Here is a 16,575-nt window from a genome sequence, read left to right as displayed (position 1 = left end):
AGGACTTAGTTAGCCCATTCCAATCAAACATTTCATTTAACTTGATAAGTGCAATTAAAGAAAGGAAAAGGGCAATTAAGTGAATTGGTATTTACTGAGAACTTGCTAGATTCCAGAGAATATGAAGTCACATTCAGCTACATCTAGATGGATGAAGCAACATAAAACATGAGGTTTGGAGACATACAGATTGGAGTCACATCTTGTTTTCAAAGTATCTTAACCACTCTGGGTCTCAGCTTTCAAATGTGTAAAATAGGGATATGGGTAGTATCTGGTTTATGGGACTGTGGTCATGATTAAGTGAAATATCATATGTTACAGTCGCTACATATAGAAGTGCCTGAAAGTAAAATGGTGTTAGTTCATGGCTAGTTGTATCAGTCTGCTATTTTCTCAATAATGCTACATAAAACATACAAAACTCAGTGGCTTACAGCAATGAGAACTAATTTTTTACTCCCATCTTTTCAGGCCAGCATGGAATCTGCCAAATCTAGACTGTGTTTGACTGGGTGTGGCTCAGAGCTGCAGGCTGAGCACAGGTCTGCGGCAGCTGTTTCATGTCCTCTTTGTCCCAGCCGGTGGCTACAGAGATGTGTTCTTCTTATAGCAAAAGGCAGTAGAACTAGAGAGCAAGCCCAATGCACAAGCACATTTTAAGCTTCTGTTTAAGACACATCTGTTGACATCTCATTGACCAAAGCAAGTTACACAGTGAAGTCGAAAGTCATGGCACGAACATCAGGGAGAAGAGTAAATATTTGCTAAAAATTGATTCAACTTGCCATAATAGTTATTTTGGCTTATTATCTTAATCAGTTTTTTTAAATTTGACTATCTACATATAATCTGTTATCTACATCTAAAAATAAATAACTTGATTAATTTTATTTTTTTAAAGAAAGCTATACAACTGACTGATTTTAAAGTTGCTTAAGAAAAAAAGGAAGGTTCGAATAAGCTATCACTGATTAACTGTGAAATTTCCCAAGATGAAGAGTGATGTCAAAAGATAGACAAATGATGATCATGAATAATATATTAAATAAACAACTCACCATTCTGGACCTTCATGGGATTTTGTGCGAGATGAGAAACACTTTGACTGTGTATTTTGGAAAAGTCAAAGGAAGCGGAAGACACGGACCCATTATTCTGTGTTGTTATGGCAGTTTGAATCCAATTGTTTTTTTCCATTTCTTAGTTTGCTCTTCATATATGTGATGGAGATTGGGCCTTTTTACACTGACCTTACTAGTTATTATTCATCCTTTCAAAAAAATATTATTGAGTGCCATCTATATGCTAGGCTCTATGCTTGTTATTAGAGAAACAACCGTGACTGTAAACAGCTTTCCAAATTGGAAACTTCCATTACATGAGTGTAAAAAAATATTTTTTTAATTCAAAAAGCCATGAAGGAAGAAAGACATAATTTGGAAAACGTTACCCACACCCTGAACATTCTGTGTGTCTACACGTGGAACAGAGTCCCAGGAGAACGTGAAATGGGACTAAGATGAGGTGTTCTAGATAGATACTAATTATTTCAATTGTGTTGCAGAACCAGCAGGCATTTACAGCTTAAGGACACTGTTAGTCCCCTTATTTGGGTTTTTAGTAAGACATTTCATCGATTTAGAATTCTTCCAATTCTTGCTTCTAGTGAAAAAAGTTAACCAGCAGGTATGTATTAATTTTGAGGTCTTGTGCTAAGCATTTCCACCAATGTCAATTTGAGTCTAGAATCATCACACTTAGAAAGGCTAGAAACTGAAGGTGCTTAAAGTGGACTTCTGCTTCTGTTTTCCAAGCCCACGGGATATGCATGGACAGTGAGGGTAATTCCTTTCTAAGTTAAAGCTCTTTCTAAAGATGCTCTGTGACAGACAGCTCATCTGGGCAAAATCACAGAATCAAATGTTGGCTGTACTGAATTAAAAGGTAATGATCTCAGTACCCACACTGAGATGTTGAGTGGGGAACTATGCTTTATGCTAGTTTCTTTTTTTTTCTTTTAAATAGCCTCAATTAAGTTATAGTTGTTCAGTGACAATTAGTAAAGGCACAGAAGTTTGCACCTTCACTCTAAGCCCTCTGTTGGTTTCTGTTTTATCATCAACCTCAGAGCTGCCTTGCAGAGAGAAAAGAAGGTTGGTACAGAGCATCTTCTAGAACTGTGATTAATGGTATACCTTCATTATCTGTCATTTTACCACCTTGAACCCACAACCTGACTTTAAGTGCACCCTATAAGCATACACCCCATTCTACATTTCTGCGAGTTTCACCAAAAGGGCTACATTTCTCTTCTAATTACCATCGCAACAGCACCCATTACGGTTTGACCCTAGTAATTTAGTTATATTTATGCTGCTACAGTGAACCAAATAGATAATAATGAATACTGATGCAGCCTTGGGTTGAAGCAAACTATAATTACACAGGCTTAATGAAGTTACCAGAAAAGGCAGTATGTAAAAAACATACTCAGATAAAGAAAAGAAAAAAAGCAAACAAAAAAACTGAACTTTTCACATTCCTAAAGTTCTGCTTTATACTTGGAAACTCCTGGAGAACTAACATGTTCTGTTCACTTCTCTTCCTTAATTTCTGGTCTGTGATTTCCAGACTTCTGAGCTTTCATCTTTCACCTCTGAGTGTCTAACTGTATTTGTCAACTCAGGACAAACAGTGGCATAACTTATAGAGTGAATGAAATGGGATACTTACTTGGCAATCCAATTTTGTACTAAATATGCTAAATTAACATTAAAATTTAAAAATTTGGTGTTTGGTCAAGATGTTGGCCATCAGACCCATCAAATGAGGCAGAGACCATGGCTGGAGCTTCTTAAGAACAGCAGCTAACAAAATTGCTGCACCTGTAAGTTAAAGTTATAGCCAGTTAACATCTCAGGATGAATGAAATTGAACCAGAAATGGCTTTTGTGAAGTCGATGCTTAACAGGTACTGTGTGGTAGGAAAAAGCAGAAGGAGTGGTGGTGTGGTTATCATGTACTGACAGTAGAGGTGTTCTTCTAGAAAGATTTAGACTAACTTTGGGCATCGGTGAAACAAGACTAAAAGATCCTACATTCCCAAGTGTTCAGAGTGAGTTGGACACAGTCTTCAGTTCACTGCAGGATGATAAGATACAGAAAAAAAACATACATCTGTCTCAGTATTTCATAAAACATTTTCATAATTATTATGACACTTTCCCTGATGGAAATGGAGATGCAAGAAGAAATGTGATTTAATCAGACTGTCTATGACACTAAGAAGTGAGGGCAGGAGGTCTTGTGGGATTCACATCCCTAACCTCATTCTTATTCACCCTAATCTCTTATAGATGTGAAGAACAGTCATTCTTACCTTATCTCACAAAATAGCTTCTACAGTTATCAATTTCTAAGAAGGATGATACCCTTAGTACAGAGTCAAGTCCTCGTAATAAAAATTCTCCTCCTGGTTTAGGGGTCATGTTAAATTATCTGTGGCTATTTAAGTTCAACAGTCTTAAATTCCAAAAGGTCCTTCTAAAGAGATTTCCCTCATTCTCCTCATTGTTGAATAGTTCTCAACTATTTCATGCCCCAGTAGGCCTGCATTCCTATTTTAAGTGCATATCTGGGTAGTAGATTAAGAGAGAAAGGATAGAGGCAAAGTTCAAACTTGCCAAAAGGATTTTTTTTTAATTTGACATCTTTTTCCCTATGTCTCCTCATCAAATGTATAACTAGAAATAACTCTTGACCAAACTGCATTCTTATGCTCCTAATATATTCCATATCCACATCACTCACTCTCTGTTATCTCTACCACTTTGATCCATCAGCTGCTCTTTTCTCTACACCAGGTGAGCTAGCTTTTTAGCTGTAGAGGGACCCTGTTGTCCATCTGGGAATCATTTGTGTATCCAGTATTAAGTAGTGGAGCTGCTGTATTTTGCTTCACCTGCTGTACTTGTTTCTATCTTTGTAATTGGATTTCCTGACGCGAGTGAGGTTGCAGTGGGGACAGATGTTCTTAAAATTAAAAAAGAGAAAAGGTTAAGGACCAGAGAACATGTATAAACATGGTGGTGATTTGCATTGTTAAAAATGAAGTTTGTGTGCTTTGGATTTCATACACTTTTCTGATTAAAATAAACCAAAGTGAACCTTGGACTTCAATGAAACTTCACTTTCTTGCAGAGACAAGAGAGAAGAAGTGGTTATGAGAAACATGTGCCTGTGATATCTGGCCAGTAGTCTCTGCAACTTGTCCGAGGAGTATGAGGGACTCTTCAGGAAAGTAGCCACAGTGAACTCAATCAAGGGATTATAGCAAAGAGAAGTCTTTGAGTAGAGAGAGTTGAGAAATGTAGGTTCTTTCCTCACTTCAAATGCTTCAACTCTGGCCCAGATAGGATGTGTTTCCCTTCAATCAGATTCTGATTGCTATGTCATAAATAAAATAAAATAGAGTAAAATAGAATAAAGTAAAAAAAAAATGAAATAAAACAAAAGTCCCCTTGTGGTCTCCCAATCACAAAATACATTTCAAGTATTAATCTTCCTCACCTATACACATTGGTTCCATCTATCAGTTTTATCATGCAGTTGGCTTAAAATTAAGGATACATCTTGTCTTTCACTACACAAGATGGATTCCAGATGCTCAGATTAAACAATGGCACTCCCCTGTAGACAAAACGGACCATAGCAGCAAGGTAACTAGGCAAAATGAGCAAACCAGACCCTGCAAATGATCTTAATTATTTCAACTATGAGAGAACAGAAAAGCCCTGGGTAATACAACAAACAGCTCTGTGAAAGAGCAAACAAAAAGCCCTGATAATTTACATTTAAGCTAAACCTGCTTCCTGCAAAGTATAATATGTGTGGAATAATTCAGGAAGAAATCTTGCACCATACCATTTTCATAATTGGTATTCTCTGCCAAGTCTTCAGCATCAAGTAGCATATAAATCATAATGCTAATATTGGTCTGCTTTTCAATTTTTTAAAATGATGTTCTACAGTCAAAGTATTATTGTTGAAAATATGGATGTGCTTTTACATCATGTCTCTGTTGCTTCCAGCATTTGAAAAGTCAATTACAAATGTCACCACTGAGGAGTCAGATTTATACAGCAGACACATATATAGAGATGTATGGAAAAAAAATCTATATCTTTATTTCTACTTTCCATGATTAAGAGAAAGTACAGCTGATATACTACTTGGCATAAAATTACCAGGCCTTGGAAAATGGAGTCAAATTGTAGTTCATGTCAATGCTGCACTGACAGGTGAGTTCTGCCCCAGCAATCTTCTGTGGTTCTCAACTATGCTGTAAATTGATCTGTTCGAATCATTGACACTCATCCACAAAGCACAGGTAGCAGTCTCCTTTCATGCACACCAAAGAGAGTGAGATAAATATAAATTGTAACATCCTTAAAAACTTGCCAAAGTAATATTTTTCCCATCTGCTAAGCCCAGTCCCTGTGATAAGTGAACTAACAAGTATCCACACTCATATTTGATGTACAGACACTGCAAGCAATTAATTAACATGAACATGACAGGAGTCAATTGGGTTTCTCTCTTTTAGACATTAATCAAAGCCTGAAACAGAACACACACCCTGTATAATACTCAGACTTGTGGGTCTTCAGATGCAGCTGCTGTAATGCCCATTTCTGTCTAAATATTTACAACAAAGTTGGCCTGCTCAATAGTCCTATCCAGGGGACTCTATGTCCCAGGTTCTATGCTGCCAAAGTCATGATCAGCAGACCCGTCACAGCTTGGCCTGCCTCGTTTTCCTGATATGCACACTACAAACAAGGACAACCCAAGGGCAAAGTCTATTTTTGCATTGAACCAGTCAGTTAAAAATAAACTTTACCATGTCTTTCCCAATAAAAAAAAAAAATGCTAGACAAATATGTACATCTTAAAATGTTACTGTAAGGAGTATTAGAAAATCCAAAAGGAGATGAGTCTTGTCATTAGAAAGCCCCTAATTATCTTTAATCTCATCATAAATACTTAGGAAGAATATTAAACTTTAATATAAATAGTTGGTGAATGTTTTTTTAAAAGTTTGAATAAATGGATATATTAGAAAATAAGAAATCTAGCAAAAGTATCCTCCTAAAAAGCCCCAGCCAGGAGAATTTTACTGGTAAATTATTTCAAACTTCCAAGGGAGAAATAATTCTGCTCTTTAAATTTTTTTAAAGCACAGAGAAATAAGTTAACTCCTCAAAGTCCTTTTAGAAAGTCATCTTAACAGTGAGGTTTCATGACTTCTAATGTGGAAAGAGATCAAGTTAGGCCATGAGAGACAGTGGATAAAAATAAATTAATTGATCATCCTCTGTATTTAAAGTGATTCATTTTGAGTTGAGGCTCAGCAGGTAAATCTAGGTGAAGTGGAAAAGAAAAGCAGACTCAATTACACACTAGTGGAAAAAAGGAACAAATAGCAGAGTTGAGACATGTAATTATACTTACAAATAGTATGTCTATGGATCATGAAACAATGGAGATGTGAGTCCTTGCTCAGTTAAGTTGTTTTGTCCTGAGGTCGTTCTGGTAATGCAGACAGGACTGAAGGACCCCGAAAGGGAGACTAGATACTGGAAGGAGGAGAGGGTTCCTGGGTGTTATCTCTTCTCTTCTCCTTTCCCCACCTCCCCCAACCCCTGTCTTTCCCTTTCCTCTCTTTCACTCTCCCTCACATCTTCCTTCTGTGTTCTCCCTCTCTCCTTTCTTTCCTCTCCTAAACTTTTCTTGGGACACTTATAGATGTAATTGACCCTGTGACTAGAACAGTCTCTACTTGCTTGCTTATGTCAACTATTCCTGTTGAATGGACATGAGGACGGAAATGCATCTTGAGTGGAGGCTCAACCCAGAGGAATCAGGCACATCTTCAATTGCTGTCATGCATATGCTTTAACTGAATCCTAGCTAGCTAGCTAGTTAGCTGTCTCCATTTAAATCCATTCTATTTTAGTTAATCCTATCAGTGTCTGTGAAACACAGTATTTACCAAAGATGACTGCAGTAATGTCTCCATGCCACATGATCTTCTAGAACTTTGCCTTAACCAAATCAAGAGATGAAGTCTAGTTCTCCTCTCCTTGAATCTGTGACTTCCTGCCAACCAATAGAATATGCAAAAGTACTGTGTGACTTTTAAGGCTAGGTCGTAAAAGGTGTTACAGCTGGGATATTGTTTTTTTTCTTTTTTTTCATTTTTTAACATTTTTATTGGGGTATAGTTGTATTTACAATGTTGTGTTGGTTTCAGGTTTACAGCAAAGTGAATCTGTAATGCGTATATCGACACTTTTAAATTTTATTTATTTATATTTTTTACATCTTTATTGGAGTATAATTGCTTTACAAAGGTGTGCTAGTTTCTGCTTTATAACAAAGGGAATCAGTTATACATATACATATGTTCCCATATCTCTTCCCTCTTGTGTCTCCCTCCCTCCCACCCTCCCTATTCCACCCCTCTAGGTGGTCACAAAGCACCAAGCTAATCTCCCTGTGCTATGCGGCTTCTTCCCACTAGCTAGCTATTTTACGTTTGGTAGTGTATATATGTCCATGCCTCTCTCTCACTTTGTCACAGCTTACCCTTTCCCCTGCCCGTATCCTCAAGTCCATTCTCTAGTAGGCCTGTGTCTTTATTCCTGTCTTACCACTAGGTTCTTCATGACATTTATTTTTTCTTAAATTCCACATATATGTGTTAGCATACGGTATTTGTCTTTCTCTTTCTGACTTACTTCACTCTGTATGACAGACTCTAGCTCCACCTACCTCATTACAAACAGCTAAATTTCGTTTCTTTTTAAGGCTGAGTAATATTTCATTGTATATATGTGCCATATATACTTTATCCATTCATCCGATGATGGACACTTAGGTTGTTTCCATCTCCTGGCTATTTTAAATAGAGCTGCAATGAACATTTTGGTACATGACTCTTTTTGAATTATGGTTTTCTCAGGGTATATGCCCAGTAGTGGGATTACACGGTCATATGGTAGCTCTATTTGTAGTTTTTAAAGGAACCTCCATACTGTTCTCCATAGTGGCTGTACCAATTCACATTCCCACCAGCAGTGCAAGAGTGTTCCATTTTCTCCACATCCTCTCCAGCATTTATTGTTTCTAGATTTTTTGATGATGGCCATTCTGACAGGTGTGAAATGATATCTCATTGTAGTTCTGATTTGCATTTCTCTAATGATTAATGATGTTGAGCATTCTTTCATGTGTTTGTTGGCAGTCTGTATATCTTCTTTGAAGAAATGTCTATTTAGGTCTTCGGCCCATTTTTGGATTGGGTTGTTTGTTTTTTTGTTATTGAGCTGCATGAGCTGCTTGTAAATTTTGGAGATTAATTCTTTGTCAGTTGGTTCATTCGCAAATATTTTCTCCCATTCTGAGGGTTGTCTTTTGGTCTTGTTTATGGTTTCCTTTGCTGGGCAAAAACTTTGAAGTTTCATTAGGATCCATTTCTTTAGTTTTGTTTTTATTTCCATTTCTTTAGGAGGTGGGTCAAAAAGGATCTTGCTGTGATTTATGTCATAGAGTGTTCTGCCTATGTTTTCCTCTAAGAGTTTGATAGTTTCTGGCCTGAAATTTAGGTCTTTAATTCATTTTGAGTTTATTTTTGTGTATGGTGTTAGGGAGTGATCTAATCTCATACTTTTATATGTACCTGTCCAGTTTTCCCAGCACCACTTATTGAAGAGGCTGTCCTTTCTCCACTGTACATTCCTGCCTCCTTTATCAAAGATAAGGTGACCATATGTGTGTGGGATTATCTCTGGGCTTTCTATTCTGTTCCATTGATCTACCTTTCTGTCTTTGTGCCAGTACCATACTGTCTTGATTACTGTAGCTTTGTAGTATAGTCCAAAGTCAGGGAGCCTGATTCTTCCAGCTCTGTTTTTCGTTCCCAAGATTGCTTTGGCTATTTGGGGTCTTTTGTGTTTCCATACAAATTGTGAAATTGTTTGTTCTAGTTCTGTGAAAAATGCCAGTGGTAGTTTGATAGGGACTGCATTGAATCTGTAGATTTCTTTGGGTAGTATACTCATTTTCACAATGTTGATTCTTCCAATCCAAGAACATGGTAAAACTCTCCATCTACTTGTATCATCTTTAATTTCTTTCATCAGTATCTTATAATTTTCTGCATACAGGTCTTTTGTCTCCTTAGGTAGGTTTATTCCTAGGTATTTTATTCTTTTTGTTGCAATGGTAAATGGGAGTGTTTTCTTGATTTCACTTTCAGATTTTTCATCATTAGTGTATAGCAATGCCAGAGATTTCTGTGCATTAATTTTGTATCCTGTTACTTTACCAAATTCATTGATTAGCTCTAGTAGTTTTCTGGTAGCATCTTTAGGATTCTCTATGTATAGTATCATGTCATCTGCAAACACTGACAGCTTTACTTCTTCTTTTCTGATTTGGATTCCTCTATTTCACTTTCTTCTGTGATTGCTGTGGCTAAAACTTCCAAAACTATGTTGAATAAGAGTGGTGGGAGTGGGCAACCTTGTCTTCTTCCTGATCTTAGTGGAAATGCTTTCAGTTTTTCACCATTGAGGATGATTTTGGGTGTGGGTTTGTCATATATGGCCTTCATTATGTTGAGGAAAGTTCCTTCTATGCCTACTTTCTGCAGGGTTTTTATCATAAATGGGTGTTGAATTTTGTCGAAAGATTTCTCTGCATCTATTGAGATGATCATGTGCTTTTTCTCCTTCAAATTGTTAATATGGTGTATCACATAGATTGATTTACATATATTGAAGAATTCTTGCATTCCTGGAATAAACCCTACTTGATCATGGTGTATGATCCTTTAAATGTGCTCCTGGATTCTGTTTGCTAGCATTTTGTTGAGGATTTTTGCATCTATATTCATCAGTGATATTGGCCTGTAGTTTTCTTTCTTTGTGACATCCTTGTCTGGCTTTGGTATCAGGGTGATGGTGGCCTCGTAGAACGTGTTTGGGACTGTTCCTCCCTCTGCTATATTTTGGAAGAGTTTGAGAAGGATAGGCGGTATTTCTTCTCTAAATGTCTGATAGAACTCGCCTGTGAAGCCATCCTGTCCTGGGCATTTGTTTGTTGGAAGATTTTTAATCACAGTTTCAAATTCAGTGCTTGTGATTGGTCTGTTCATATTTTCTATTTCTTCCTGATTCAGTTTTGGCAGGTTGTGCATTTCTACGAATTTGTCCATTTCTTCCAGGTTGTCCATTTTATTGGCAGAGAGTTGCTTGTAGTAATCTCTCATGATCTTTTGTATTTCTGCAGTGTCAGTTGTTACTTCTCCTTTTTCATTTCTAATTCTATTGCTTTGAGTTTTCTTCCGTTTTTTCTTGATGAGTCTGGCTAATGGTTTATCAATTTTGTTTATCTTCTCAAAGAACCAGCTTTTAGTTTTATTGATCTTTGCTATCATTTCCTTCATTTCTTTATCATTTATTTTTGATCTGATCTTTATGATTTCTTTACTTCTGCTAACTTTGGGCTTTTTTGTTCTTCTTTCTCTAATTGCTTTAGGTACAAGGTTAGGTTGTTTATTCGAGATATTTCCTGTTTCCTAAGGTAGGATTGTATTGCTATAAACTTCCCTCTTAGAACTGCTTTTGCTGCATCCCATAGGCTTTGGTTCGTTTTGTCTCCATTGTCATTTGTTTCTAGGCATTTTTTGATTTCTTCTTTGATTTCTTCAGTGATCACTTTGTTATTAAGTGGTGTATTGTTTAGCCTCCATGTGTTTGTATTTTTTACAGATCTTTTCCTATAATTGATATCTAGTCTCATAGCGTTGTGGTCAGAAAAGATACTTGATACAATTTCAGTTTTCTTAAATTTACCAAGGCTTGATTTGTGACCCAAGATATGATCTATCCTGGAGAATTTTCCATGAGCACTTGAGAAAAATGCGTATTCTGTTGTTTTTGGATGGAATGTCCTATAAATATCAATGAAGTCCATCTTGTTTAATGTATCATTTAAAGCTTGTGTTTCCTTATTTATTTTCATTTTGGATGATCTGTCCATTGGTGAAAGTGGGGTGTTAAAGTCCCCTACTATGAATGTGTTACTGTCGATTTCCCTTTTTATGGCTGTTAGTATTTGCCTTATGTATTGAGGTGCTCCTATGTTGGGTACATAAATATTTACAATTGTTATACCTTCTTCTTGGATAGATCCCTTGATCATTATGTAGTGTCCTTCTTGGTCTCTTCTAATAGTCTTTATTTTAAAGTCTATTTTGTTTGATATGAGAATGGCTACTCCACTTTCTTTTGGTTTCCATTTGCATGGAATATCTTTTTCCATCCCCTTACTTTCAGTCTGTATGTGTCTCTAGGTCTGAAGTGGGTCTGTTTTAGACAGCATATATATGGGTCTTGTTTTTGTATCCATTCAGCCAGTCTGTGACTTTCAGTGGGAGCATTTAATGCATTTACATTTAAGGTAATTATCGATATGTATGTTCCTATTCTCATTTTCTCAATTGTTTTGGGTTTGTTATTATAGGTCTTTTCCTTCTCTTGTGTTTATTGCCTAGAGAAGATCCTTTAGCATTTGTTGTAAAGGTGGTTTGGTGGTGCTGAATTCTCTCAGCGTTTGCTTGTCTGTAAAGGTTTTAATTTCTCCATCAAATCTGAATGAGATCCTTGCTGAGTAGAGTAATCTTGGTTGTAGGTTTTTCTCCTTCATCACTTTAAATATGTCCTGACAGTCCCTTCTGGCTTGTAGAGTTTCTGCTGAAGGGTCAGCTGTTAACCTTATGGGGATTTTCTTGTGTGTTATTTGTTGTTTTTCCCTTGCTGCTTTTAATATGTTTTCTTTGTATTTGATTTTTGACAGTTTGATTAATATGTGTCTTGGTGTGTTTCTCCTTGGATTTATCCTGTATGGGTCTCTCTGTGCTTCCTGGACTTGATTAATTATTTCCTTTCCCATATTAGGGAAGTTTTCAACTATAATCTCTTGAAATATTTTCTCAGTTCCTTTCTTTTTCTCTTCTTTTTCTGGAAACCCTATAATTCGAATGTTGGTGTGCTTAATGTTGTCCCAGAGGTCTCTGAGACTGTTCTCAGTTCTTTTCATTCTTTTTTTCTTTATTCTGCTCTGCAGTAGTTATTTCCACTATTTTATCTTCCAGGTCGCTTATCTGTTCTGCCTCAGTTATTCTGCTATTGATCCCTTCTACAGTATTTTTAATTTCATTTATTGTGTTTTTCATCATTGTTTGTTTCATCTTTAGTTCTTCTAGGTCCTTGTTAAATGTTTCTTGCATTTTCTCTATTCTATTTCTATGATTTTCGATCATCTTTACTATCATTATTCTGAATTCTTTTTCAGGTAGACTGCCTATTTCCTCTACATTTGTTAGGTCTGGTGGGTTATTATCTTGCTCCTTCATCTGCTTTGTGTTTTTCTGTCTTCTCATTTTGCTTATCTTACTGTGTTTGGGGTCTCCTTTTTGCAGGCTGCAGGTTCATAGTTCCCGTTGCTTTTGGTGTCTTTCCCCAGTGGCTAAAGCTGGTTCAGTGGGTTGTGTAGGCTTCCTGGTGGAGGGGACTAGTGCCTGTGTTCTGGTGGATGAGGCTGGATCTTGTCTTTCTGGTGGGCAGGTCCACGTTTGGTGGTGTGTTTTGGGGTATCTGTGGACTTATTATGATTTTAGGCAGCCTCTCTGCTAACGGGTGGGGTTGTGTTCCTGTCTTGCTAGTTGTTTGGCATAGGGTGTCCAGCACTGTAGCTTGCTGGTCGTTGAGTGAAGCTGTGTGTTGGTGTTGAGATGGAGATCTGTGGGAGATTTTCGCTATTTGATATTACATGGAGCTGGGAGGTCTCTTGTGAACGAGTGTCCTGAAGTTGGCTCTCCCACCTCACAGGCACAGCACTGACTGCTGGTTGCAGCACCAAGAGCCTTTCATCTGCGCAACTGAGAATAAAAGGGGAAAAAAAAGTAGAAAGAAAGGAAGAAAGAGGATAAAAGAAAAGAAAAGAAAGTTTTTAAAATAAAAAAAATTATTAAGAATTTTTTTTTTTTTTTTTTTTTTTGCGGTATGTGGGCCTTTCACTGTTGTGGCCTCTCCCATTGCGGAGCAACAGGCTCCGGACGCGCAGGCTCAGTGGCCATGGCTCATGGGCACAGCCGTTCCACGGCATGTGGGATCTTCCCGGACCGGGGCACGAACCCGTGTCCCCTGCATCGGCAGGCGGACTCTCAACCACTGTGCCACCAGGGAAGCCCGAAAAAAAATTTTTTTTAAGTAAAAAAAAAAAAAAAAAAGGACGGATAGAACCCTAGGACAAATGGTGAAAGCAAAACTATACAGACAACATCTCACACAGAATCATACGCATACACACTCTCAAAAAGAGGAAAAGGGAGAAAAAATAATAAATCTTGCTCTCAAAGTCCACCTCCTCAATTTGGAATGATTCGTTGTTTATTCAGGTATTCCATAGCTGCAGGGTACGTCAAGTTGATTGTGGAGATTTAATCTTTTGCTCCTGAGGCTGAAGTGAGAAATTTCCCTCTGTTCTTTGTTCGCACAGTTCCCGGTTTTCAGCTTTGGATTGTGCCCCGCCTCTGCGTGTAGGTCGCCTGAGGGCGTCTGTTTTTACGCTCAGACAGGATGGGGTTAAAGGAGCCGCTGATTCGGGGGCTCCGGCTCACTCAGGCCGCGTGGAGGGAGGGGTACAGAGTGTGGGGCAAGCCTGCAGCAGTAGAGGCCAGCATGACGTTGCACCAGCCTGAGCTGTGACGTGCATTCTCCTGGGGAAGTTGTCCCTGGATCCCGGGACCCTGGCAGTGGTGGGCTGCACAGCCTCCCCGAAAGGGAGGTGTGGAGAATGACCTGTGCTCGCACACAGCCTTCTTGGTTGCGGCAGCAGCAGCCTTAGCGTTTCATGCCCGTCTCTGGGGTCCGAGCTGTTAGCCGCGGCTCGTGCACGTGTCTGGAGCTCCTTTAAGCAGTGCTCTTAAACCCCTCTCCTCACGCACCAGGAAAGAAAGAGTGAAGAAAAAGTCTCTTGCCTCTTCGGCAGGTCCAGACATTTTCCCGGACTCCCTCCCGGCTAGCCGTGGTGCACTAACCCCTTCAGGCTGTATGCACACCGCCAGTCCTCTCCCTGTGCTCCAACTGAAGCCTCCACTCTTTTTTTAGATTCTTTTCCCATATAGGCCATTACAGAGTGCTGAGTAGAGTTCCCTGTGCTATACAGTAGGTCCTTATTAATTATCTATTTTATATATAGTAGTATGTATGTGTCAATCCCAATCTTCCAATTTATCCCTCTCCCCCTACCCCCCAGTAACCATATATTTATTTTCTACATCTGCAACTCTATTTCCGTTTTGTAGATAAGTTCACTTGTAGCCTTTTTTTAGATTCAACATATAAGCAATATCATATGATATTTGTCCTCTCTGTCTGACTTACTTCACTCAGTATGACAATCTCTGTGTGCATACATGTTGCTGCAAATGGCATTATTTCATCCTTTTCTATGGCTGAGTAATATTCCATTGTATATATGTACCACATCTTCTTTATCCATTCCTATGTTGATGGACATTTAGGTTGCTTCCATGACTTGACTATTGGAAATAGTGCTGCAATGAACATTGGAGTGCATATATCTTTTAGAGTTATGGTTTTCTCCAGATATATGCCCAGGAGTGCGATTGCTGGATCATATGGTAGCTCTATTTTTAGTTTTTGAAGGAATCTCTGTATTGTTCTCCATAGTGGCTGTACCAGTTTACATTCCCACCACAGTGTAGGAAGGTTCCCTTTCCTCTACACCCTTTCCTCTATATCCTTTCCAGCATTTATTGTTTGTATTTTTAATCATGGCCATTCTGACTTGTGTGAGGTGATACCTCATTGTAGTTTTGATCTACATTTCTTAGATACTTGCTTTTGAAGACCACATAAGAGCCCTGACTACCTCAAGACTGCCATGCTGGAGAGGCCACAGGTAGGAGGCACTCTGGTTAACAGCCCCAGCTGGATCTCAGACAACAGTTATAACCAACTGCAAGCCAAGAAAGACAGCCTTCTTGAATAGCTCACCCCGTTGGGCCTGCAGATAACTGCAGCCCCAGGTGACATCTACTGCACTGTATATGAGCCCCTAAGCTAGAACTGCCTAGTAGACCCCTTCCCAAATACCTGACCACAAAATCTCGTGTGTGTTTTAAGTTGGAATTGTTTTGGAGTAGTTTGTTATTCAGCAATGGTAGCTGGAACAGTTCTCAACATTTCAAGGGACGATTTCTAATTAAAGCTTGCTGGAATGAAGCACACACAACTTGAGGAAGAAGATTGTACAGAGAAAGTTAAGTGTAATTGTATTTTATAGGAGAAAAATTTGGGGTCTTGTATACTTTTCTCCATGCATCTTCTTCATCAAAGATACATAGGCATGCCAGCTATATTTCCTGTGTTCAGTTCATCTCCCCTGTTCTGTCTGATCTTCTTATGAAATATTGAGTTTCCTAACCTACAGTACTCCTTATCCATTTTGATTAGTATATACTGACCTCCATTCAAAGCACCCTTCCTTCTATCTGAACTGGCATCATTGGTCTCCAGAAAACAAAAATAAGGGAAGGAAGAAGGTGAAAGTCCTAGAAAGGTAGTTGAAGGATTTGGATGATACTCAAGAATGTCTCAGTTTTCATTTTAAGGAACTATCAAAAAACCCTGTTGTTAGCCATTTCATATTATCTAGCACATTTTTATAACAAATATCTACATATAAATATTACTGTGGGTTTCCTAAATGTATAATTTATTTTTCTGTATGTATCATCTTTTTTTCTTTTGTAAATTACTTCATAGTTAATTTACAATGTTGTGTTAGTTTCAGGTTTACAGTAAAGTGTTTCAGTTCTACATATATATATATATATATTCTTTTTCAGATTCTTTCCCATTATAGGTTATTACAAGATACTGAATCTAATCCCCTGTGCTATATAGTAGGTCTTTGCTGTTTATCTATTTTATATATAGTAGTGTATATATGTTAATCCCAAACTCCTAATTTATCTCCCCCCACACAATTAACTTTTTAAAATGTTTTATTTAGAATATTATTCATACATTAACCTAATCCCTATTTTCTTAGCAATAACTTTGAGTACCTTTACACAATTATTGAATGTGTAAGAATTTCTTTCTACAATTTTTTTTTAAGTTTTTAACTAATTGTCTTGGTATATGGTCTTGAGCTCAGGAAAATAATCGCATTAACCTTTGAGTCTCTTATTTTACTAGCTATAAGCTGTGAAGTAATCTGTGATTCAGCTTGCTTATACTGTTCTGCCCTTGTAGGGGGATGATCTAGCTGATGACAATCTGGCCGAGTTAGTCCCACCCTGTGTGGGTGTTAGCTTGAATGGCTCTCGTCCCCATGGGGCAAAGAGTTCCTGTCACCTCAGCAAGCAAGGAGGGCAAGTCAGAGCCAGCTAACATCTGTCAGGAACTC

The sequence above is a fragment of the Pseudorca crassidens genome, chromosome 15, assembly GCF_039906515.1.
Source record: "Pseudorca crassidens isolate mPseCra1 chromosome 15, mPseCra1.hap1, whole genome shotgun sequence".
Taxonomy (NCBI): Eukaryota; Metazoa; Chordata; class Mammalia; order Artiodactyla; family Delphinidae; genus Pseudorca; species Pseudorca crassidens.
This window is presented reverse-complemented; position numbering follows the sequence as displayed.